Source organism: Macrobrachium rosenbergii, chromosome 12 (genome assembly GCF_040412425.1).
Source record: "Macrobrachium rosenbergii isolate ZJJX-2024 chromosome 12, ASM4041242v1, whole genome shotgun sequence".
In the NCBI taxonomy this organism is placed as follows: domain Eukaryota; kingdom Metazoa; phylum Arthropoda; class Malacostraca; order Decapoda; family Palaemonidae; genus Macrobrachium; species Macrobrachium rosenbergii.
The window spans coordinates 15,031,302-15,041,636 of NC_089752.1; positions in this window are offsets into that span (position 1 = coordinate 15,031,302).

Consider the following 10,335-nt stretch of genomic DNA (forward strand, 5'->3'; position numbering starts at 1 on the left):
GACATATGTCATCCTAAAAGAATTCTAATTTCTTCTTGAACGCCAGCCACTGTGATCCATTACTACTCGTTTCTTGGTTCTACCCACAGATTTTATATCACTATTTTTTTTTTTTTTGGAGCCTTGGTGAGTTTCCTACAAAGTGTAACTTACTGCAAACATAAGATGATAACACTGATAATTCATATTATCACATGGTAAAAGCTCGCTTCCAGATTATAAATCTAGGATGCTATTACGCCATAAACTAAATTACCAAAAGAGAATTATATTACCTCCCATTTTAAGTAAAATAAATTTAAGCGAGTTTCATAATTAAATGAAATGATTTCAGTGACTCTTGACACACTGTAATGACATAATGCAATCAATCTAATTGTTAGTCTCAACAGGTATACTCGTATTGTAATATAACATGCCAATTACAGAAGTCATCGCAACGTTGTGTATATAAATAACTAAACATATTTCATCAGTGTATCTTTACATAAAGCCCCACTCGTCAATAAAGCAAGCCATCATAATCTCAACCGAAAACTGAGCGACATAATTCGTATAATTCTTAATTAACTTTCAAAAACTGAATTATCACTTACATAGCGTAAAATGCAAGTTGATCTTCGCTACTTTGTCCAAATTATCATCACCGATATCTCAAACTTCACGACATAACAATTCTTAACTTCAGTTACATACACATCATATCATATGGCCTGACTTTATTAGTCACTCACATAGCTTATCATACTTTAAGCTGCAAACCACAACTTGTTACCTCCTATTTTCAAATCTACTGCCGAGGCACTTAATATCAAGACAAGTCGTCGAACCTACACTGTCATAGTTGCCTCAAAAAAATTATTTTTTTATATAAAAGAGTTCTAAAACTCTTGGTAACAATTTCCTTATAATACTATTAATAATTTACTAATACTCATATGTCATAAATAACTTCAATTACCAATACTGAAACTACAATCGTACTGGCTATGCCGAGCTAAGATCGTGAAAAGGAGATATGACACCCGGTATCGAACATGTTACTGGAGACAAGTGTAAAAGAAAGATTTCGAATGAAAAAAGAAATCCACACAATATTTATATAAGTATACAGTTTAAACAGCTATACCAATGTATTATTTTCTCATATAGTGCTCATATTCATTTTAACATGCCAAGAATGCCACTACTTTGTTAAATTAAGAGATGAATGCTCAAGTTAAGTGAAAAAAAGGATGTTGTGGATAAAAAGATGAAAAAAGCTAAAGAAAGGATGTAAAGATAAACCAATAAAGACAGGAAAAACAGAAATTCCAAAAACTGAGGATGAAGGTATATAAAAGAAAATAAAAATATGAGGACGTTTTAGGCATTTTTTTTTTCTATTACAGATTACAGTGTATACTCCATAATCCCTTCTCTCCTGCAAAGCACTATCTCGTTTTACTTCTCTGGATAAACTATTCTAGACAGTTTTCAACAGAAATGACTCTCCAGTCCTGACCAGTTACTCTAAGGCGGCCTCGTATACTAGTTTACATAATCAATTTAAATAAACAAATAAACCATTTCCAAAAGCCTGTTTATGAATCCTCTGCTTGTATCCTCATTTCCCTCCTGGGACCTCTGGAATATAATAATAATAATAATAATAATAATAATAATAATAATAATAATAATAATAATAATAATAATAATAATAATAATAATAATAATAACCGTCCTGTTACATTTCCATACACTTCCTTAATTCAAGGAGAAACAGACCTTGAATTTAAAACCTAAGTTTAAGGGAGGCTGTCATTCTACTTCAATTGCCAAGGACCTTCTTGTAATAAAGATTTTCGACTTTTTCTTTAATACTGAGTTTTATTTGTAAGATCTGTATTGATTAGCTAATATCCCTTCGTTATTTTCATTCAGTATTATCCTGATATTTTGCTTCGCTTATTTTTGCTCGCAAGTTAGCATTCCACTCAGCGAAAGATGAACAGTAAGTTGACTGTTCCGTATGAGTATGCGTCCATTTGAAATAATAGAAATTTTGTGTTTTTCATTATGTGTAGAGTTAATGATTGCATTTTTTCTTTTGCGTCCTTCAAACCAAAGTTTATGGCTGTGTTTCTGACATATTTCAGTTTCAAATGTGTTCACGATTGCGCTTTGCCACGGTTCTAAATTACTTTAACGTTGAGTAAAAGACAGTGACATGGCAATTTTTTTTTCCATTAACGAGCTCATGACTGCGTTTTGTTTACGGTTCTCAACGGGAGTTTCGGATATTTTCATGCTCTTCAGTTAATGAGAAGTTAAGACTGTGTTGTGTTATATTTCTCGTGCATTTTCAATTTCATGATCTTGTCTTTGTCGATTAATCAGTTTTTGGTTTTTCGTCCAGTTCGACATTCAGTGATGAGTTTGATATGTTTCTATTTTTACTTTTCAACACACGCAAATTTCAGGATCCCGTTGATAACAAGGGGGTACAAAACCTGCTCCAAAGTTGCAATGTATCGCCATGAGAGAAACAAATTCCTGCGGAAGGCGTACCTTGGAAAGCAAAGCCCAAAAGATTTAATTACTAAAAACTAAGCAGCCTGTGCGTGCTTGTATAGCTCACCCTGCCAAATTTGATCAGAATCAGATAAGTAAATTATCGGCAGAAGGCGGAAGAACTAATGACATTGTCTTTGGAAAATGAAGAGAGAGAGAGAGAGAGAGAGAGAGAGAGAGAGAGAGAGAGAGAGAGAGAGAGAGAGCACAACTGATTTTGTCTTAAGGTGGTATTTGGCATCTTGTGCGTGTATGTGTTTGTGCACGCGTATGAGAGAGAGAGAGAGAGAGAGAGAGAGAGAGAGAGAGAGAGAGAGAGAGAGAGAAGGGGGCGGAGCTAAACAGAAATTCCTTAAAAATATAAGCTAAACTTTTACCAAGATACATTTCATCATGATAGAAGGGTGTCAGTTTACCTTTTGACTTCAAGCATTATAGATCAGCCATGGGACGAAGTTCTCATGTGGATCTTATCTTGCACCAGAGAGAGAGAGAGAGAGAGGAGAGAGAGAGAGAGAGAGAGAATTACTGCAGACCTACAAAATAAATGTAAGTGATGGCAATTTAAATCAAGATATACATGATCACACACACATATATATGTATATATGTTATATATATATATATATATATATATATATATATATATATATATATATATATATATATATATATATATATATATATATATATATATATATATATGCTTTTAAAAGTTTTAAAGTTTTCTTTTCTTTTCAGTTTTGTTTAATATGACGATTTTTTTTTTTATGATTCCAACCCTTGATAATATCAAGTATACATTTTGTATCATTATATAGCCCTTGGTATCAGACTTGTGCCTCGAACATTGGCAAATAAACTTAAAACGCTACGCCGGCTGTTTTCCATTTTATTCCTGATAAATCTCTGGCGGTGCAGATGCCCCAATCTCCTAGGTTATTTATACTAAATCTATCCAAATTTATATACATACATACGTTCGCATACAACGCACTTTGTTTGGAGGTGCGTAGTGTTTATTTCATGTAAAATTATCCAAACATATTTCAAAATACTAATGCGCTTGCCTTATTTCATTGTTTTGTAAATAAGAAGTTTATCTGTCATTATTTTTGGGGGGGAGTTAGATCTGTCGTAAGAGAATCGCTTGTTATTTTAGAAAGAATAAAATAAAACCCATGAGTCGATTCCTCCAACTACACAACTGAACGAAGCAAAACTGAAAGGGCGTTTACTTCGTTGTCCATTTCATATGCATATTTAGTCTAGATAAAACTTCTTTTCTTGATATCAGTGTTAATGGAAGGTTAAGTGAACAATCTCTAGATTTCTCGTCGATGGAAAGGACGGACCATTTATCCCAATGAATTTACTTACATATTCTTTTCTTTCTTTCTTTCTTTTTTTTTTACTTGACGAAAAACGCGTACTATTATGATGCATGGCTGAGATGTTACACTACCATTTCCTTTTTCCACATTAAAACTCCTTTAAAATCACAATGCTATGTGAATACATAAGGTTTCCTTGTATTAATATGCGTATTAATAATAGCACAGGAGATCGCATGCCCAATGATCTCATTTTATAACGAAGTAAAAAGAGAGTTCCGTACTCAACTTGCCATGAGATCAAATTTTTCATCTTTTCATTATCTTAACTCTTGAGAAACTCGCAATATCATACATACGAAAACGTCCGCATAATAATTTATTTTCATACCCATAAAATTATAATGTTATGTGTGAAAGTGTCTGCAGATTCATTTTTTGGTTATTTTGTAATAAACACGCGTGTTAAGTGCCCAACCGTAAGTGCAGAAATGTTTATTTGTTACTGATCATTATGCATTATGATGCATGTGTCCGTTTGCAGGTTTGTGTTTCTGTGCTAAAAAGACTGGAACATTACCTATGCGTAAATGTAAACAGAATGAGTAATTCTTTTGATTTTGGAGGACTAAAAGGCTAGACTTGAAAGTAAGATGCATACGTGAGCGTGCGGAATATTAAATTTTTACGATTCCTACCAATCATTATCGGTGTTCTCTACATGTTTCCTATACTTTTATTTAAATACTTTCGTGCCCGTTTTTCCAAAAATAAAAATGAAAACTTTGCCAAAAGCATTTTTCAAAGTGATTGCAAAAATTTAACAAAAAATTCTACCGAATAAATAGAACGAAAAATTAGTAGTTGACAGAAAGTGGAACGTTAACATTTAAAAAAAATATTCCTTAAAGAATATATTTGATCATAACCTGCATCTAAAACTATCCCATATTATGGAATCTACATTGAGAAATTAACGAGAAAACCAAAAGTATATAACTAATAACTGGAAACTGTAAAAGTTAGTCATTTTCAAAAATTCTATACACAGGCAAATTTTGGAAAGGCACACCTCCTTCCTGAAGTGATTAAATCAACTTGATATATATATATATATACATATATATATATATATTATATATACTATTATATATATAATATATATATGAATACATATATTGTATATACATATATATACGACGATGATGAAGGCGGAAGCTCATATATGGAGACAAGGAAGATGGAAAAAGACACACTGACAATCTACAAAGTTTTTATTGGCCGATTTGCGTTCCAGTAATAATCCATTTGCATTTTCAGAGCTCTGTAATGACATGTTTTGTTTGTAATAAAAAAGGACGTCACTATACTCAAATTATAAAGATAAAAAATAAATAAATAAATAGTACATTGTATTTCTTAAAATATCTTAAAATAAACCTACAGTGTTATGGCTAAAAAAACAGAAGAAGGTAAAATTGTCGAAAACAAAGAGAATAGCAGAGAAACACAAAATAAACAGGTGTTGAGGACAATCAGATTTAACGAGGGAACGAGTGCTTTAATGAAAATTGAGGTCGTAAGCTCGTCTCCGTGTTGGCTGAGGTTATTATTTCGAAGTTTTTTCATAACACTCCGCAATCCGCAAAACGCAGATTGATATGAAAAACTTCGAAATAATAGCTCAGCCCAACACGAGGACGAGCTACGACTTTAGAGTCAATTTTCATTAAAGCACCCGTTCCTCGTTAAATGCCCAGACGTCCCTCAACACCCTTGTTTATTTTGTGATTTTCTGCTGTTCTCTTTGTTTTCGAGTAGTTTTACCTTCTTCTGTTTAGTCACTTTTAGCCATGTACTGGGTAGGTTTGTTTTAAGATATTTTAAGAAATGTATGTACATTTTTTATTTTATTTTTTTATCTTTATAATTTTATATAGTGACGTCCCTTTTATTAAACAAAATTAAAATCATTGCAGCCTTGAAAATGCAATGGATTATTGCGAAACGCCGTCGGCCACAATAAAAACTGTAGATTGTTAGTGTGCCTCTCCATCTGCCCTTGGTCTCCATATATATATATATACAGTAGTATATATCTATATGACCTTAAAAAAGCTCATATACATATATATATATATACTGCATATATATATTGTATATACACACTCACACACATATATATATATATATATATATATATATATATATATATATATATATATATATATATATATATATTATATATATATATATATATATATATATATATAATATATATATATATATATATATATATATATATATATATAATATATATATATATATATATATATATATATATATATATATATATATATATATATATATATACTATACATATATATATACATACATACATACATATGAGTTTTTTAAGTTGATTTACTGAAAAACGACATATAACGCACGAGCAGCAAATCTTTGAAGATTGGTTAAGGGAATTTTCTGTATTAATTTAACCTCCATAAGCATAGGGGCGGTGAAAAATTCAAAGATTATTTAAGGAAATTTTGTGTACAAATTTAACCTTCAAAAGCATATTTCTTTTATTTTTTCCATCGTGTACTTGATTTAAACAAAGAGATAATGTCGGTTCTCCCGTATATAGATGGGGTGAAAATTGCTCAGTGGATATGGTTACGTACAAGTGTACTTAATACTCGAAAGACAGTGTTATGTAGAAATAACAACCAAAACTGTACATTTTCCACAAATTTAACACAATATTTTGAAAGATTTAAGGCGAAATTTTAACAAAATTAGCTAAGTGATGTTTTACAAACGATGGTTAAAATAACATAATCTTCCCTAAGCACCATCCTTGAAATACATCATTAATCATGATATACACAACTAATGCTTGACATTAATATTACTACCGACATATTTATAAAGAACACCACAAAATCAGACAAACTTGTAAAATGAATTTCTGGCTGTAAAAAAAAAATTCTATTCGAACTGTTTTAAACCCCATCACAGAATAAATATTCTTTAACATCAATATAAGTAGCAACATTTGCCACTATTTGGGTAAATTTAGTGCATACGATGTCAAGCAAGAATAATATCCTGACAACAATCCATTTTTCCTCTGACCAAAGCGCTAATCTGAAAGGATGACTCAAGATCACAAATTCATACAAAACCGAATATACCGATAGTAGGAATGTCAGCACTTTTAAAGTTGCATACCAATTTGGGTCAAAACAATGTTTCAGTAAGTACGAGCAAAGCTTGTCTGTAAATTTGACTTTATATATTTATTTGTTACTGTAAATGTGATTGGATATTGACATATCTAATGATTGGCACAACCTGTTCACTGCTTCTATTTTAAAAGGTCAACGCACACCAATACATAAATACATACGTATATATATATATATATATATATATATATATATATATATATATATATGTGTGTGTGTGTGTGTGTGTGTGTGTGTGTGTGTGTGTGTGTGCAATGGCTATGACAATGACCTCACTTGGCTAGAGGACCCAAAGTAGATTCTGGATAAGAAGTGAAAATATGGGCAAGTTCATTCAAGAAGCGTTGCTCCTATCCTGACTGCAACAGTAAATCAGGTACCTGTTACTAGTGGGCAGCAGCTAGTGGATGAAAATCTGGAGGGTATTCATAAAGTAAAATATATAGTAAATATTTTACTGAGAGCGATTAAAAATTCTAAAGATGGTAACGAAGCGTGTATTAGGACATGCAGAGAAGAATGACTTGTTTGGTGTGAAAGTGCGAATGTGACAAGTTTATATCTCCTTGGATGTATATGCTCGACAAGGATGGAAGAATGCCAGTGGTCAGATAATGGAAATTAGACGTAGGTGCAAAGTTGCACGGTAATGAGTCTTGATTAGAACGTGGAATGGCCGAAGTTTGCAAATTATCCACTACTGATTGGGGATGGTAGAGATGAACTGTAGACACTAGTGAAAGTATTTGCAAGAATAGAAAGTCGAAAGTATATGTGAGCAAGAGTATGGTCATAGCGGAAAATGGAGCAATGAATCTTGATAAGGATGGTGGGTAAGAGAAAAAATTAAGCAAGGATGGTAACAGGGTGCATGGAAAAGAGTGCTTATGGGAGCCAACTTGGAAAAGTATGATAGTAAAGTTGACCCAATTCTGCTCAGCATAAGTGGCATAAGACGAACTGCCCTGATGAAAAATGGAGATATGAAGAACTGGTACAAAACGTTTAGCATTTGAATGAATAGGCCAGCGTGTTTTGAGATGGTTTGGTTATGCGGAAAATATTGAGAACAACAGGTCGGTAAAAACAGTGTATAATTCGGAAGTTGGGAGGGCGAGGTACAGAAGGACCTGGCAAGGGTTGGACAGATGAACTGAAAGAAGCACTGGAAAGGAGGGTCCTTAACATCCACGAAGAATGACGCGAGTACGATTAACAGGGCAAAAGATGTAGGGCCTTCTGTATATAATATATATTGTGGAACTTTACTCCAACATAGTTCATCCAAGAATCGGCCACAATATAACATGGCTATAAACGTTGTACTCTCTGGATCAACCCCATGTCTAATGTATAGTTTTGTGCTGAAAAATATATAATAAATTATTATAACCAAGCAAAAAGTGCAATTCAATTATTCTGACAATTCATAAGCAAAACACTAACGAGACGTATCCCCTGAATTACAATTTCTAGACTATGATATTCTCTTTAATAATTAACACAAACTCGATCCAGTAACAATCCATCACGGTGGTTGGATAAGTGTTTAAATCACTTCAGTATCTCTGACGATATATTGGTAACATTGCAGTGGTCTCTTTGGAGTTATATTGGCTAAATCACCATGGTTTCCCTCTTGTTCCAACTCGGACCAGACACGGTTACATGCATTTCGCTTTTCCAACCCACTTCCTACCAGAAATTTTCCAAATTTTTCTTTAATGACGTGATTTTCCAGAAACTGCTAACTGATTTCTCTCAAAAAATTTTAGATTAGTGACTTACTTTTGGTCTAAATATTCTATTTTCCAAGACAAATTTTAATATTCGAAACCTTTCGATATAGGCCTACATCACACAACATTTTCTGATTAAAGTTTTTGTTTCTTTTATTATTTAGCTCTTCTGTTAGTTTAAAACTAAATTTAAAGAAAATTTTCGAATTGACTTATTTTTTATCAGTACCTTCATAAATTTTGTAGGTACTTCAAAAGAAATTTTTTGACAAGTGATCTTTTTGGTTCAGATTTAATTTCGCAAGCATTTTCAAACCCCTTTCGGACTCAAAATGAATATCTGGCTTCGTTTTCTCAAATCGATTGCTTCGCAAGAAACGCTAATGCAAAGTTCTCCCACAAAATTTCAAAGCTACGAAATCTTCGGTTTAATCATGGTTTTTGCAGGGATTCCACTTCACCCACTTTGCATTGAAAATGTCAATTTTTTATAGTTCGAAACCAAGTTCTATTAAAAGTTTTCTCCCATTATTTAATGGCCTAACACAGAGATCTCAAACTGGGTGCCGTGGCACCCACAGACAGTGCCTAGAGTTGCCGCAACATTGTCATGAATTTTGTCTTGGCTAGATCATCTCAATAAACATTTGTAAAAAAAAAAAAAAGTTTGCAGAAGTCTTCACATAATTATTATCAGTGTGTCTACTATAATACAGTAACACACACACACACACACACACACACACACACACACATATATATATATATATATATATATATATATATATATATATATATATATATATATATATATATATATAAAATGGATAATAATTTTATTCAGTTAAATAAGTAGTTAATTCATGCGATATGGTTTGATGGTGAAGAAAGGGTGCCACGGTAATGATTCCATCAGTTAGAGTGCCATCACCAAAAAATAAATTGAGAACGACTGGCCCAACATATTCTACAGTAAAACACCGCGTAATAAACTGATTTCCTTGAAATTCTCGAACCATTTCCTCCCAGAAATTATAGGATTAATTGTAACTTTGGTCCATTAAGTAATTTTAAAAGAATTTTACCATTTTATTTTCACTGAAATTTCAGTTTGACGATTATTTGTTGTTGTTCAGTCAAAGAATTTCAAACATAACTTCATACCTTTATCCCACATGAATTTTAGTCTATCCGGGGTCGACTTAATTTTAATAAACTTTTCTCATTATTTTCTCTACCATTCAATGAGAAAGCATCATAATCAATAGAAACTTATTTTCCATAGCACGATTTTCATAATTCTGTCACAACGAATTACTCACTCAATTCTCCTGCGCTCTCGGCGTTAGTGACATCATGCAACGATTTGACTAAATGAGTATTTCATGTATTAGTATTAATGGCACATAAGACAGTAAGAGACACGTAAAGGGAGCGAATGGGCTTTCTTTAACA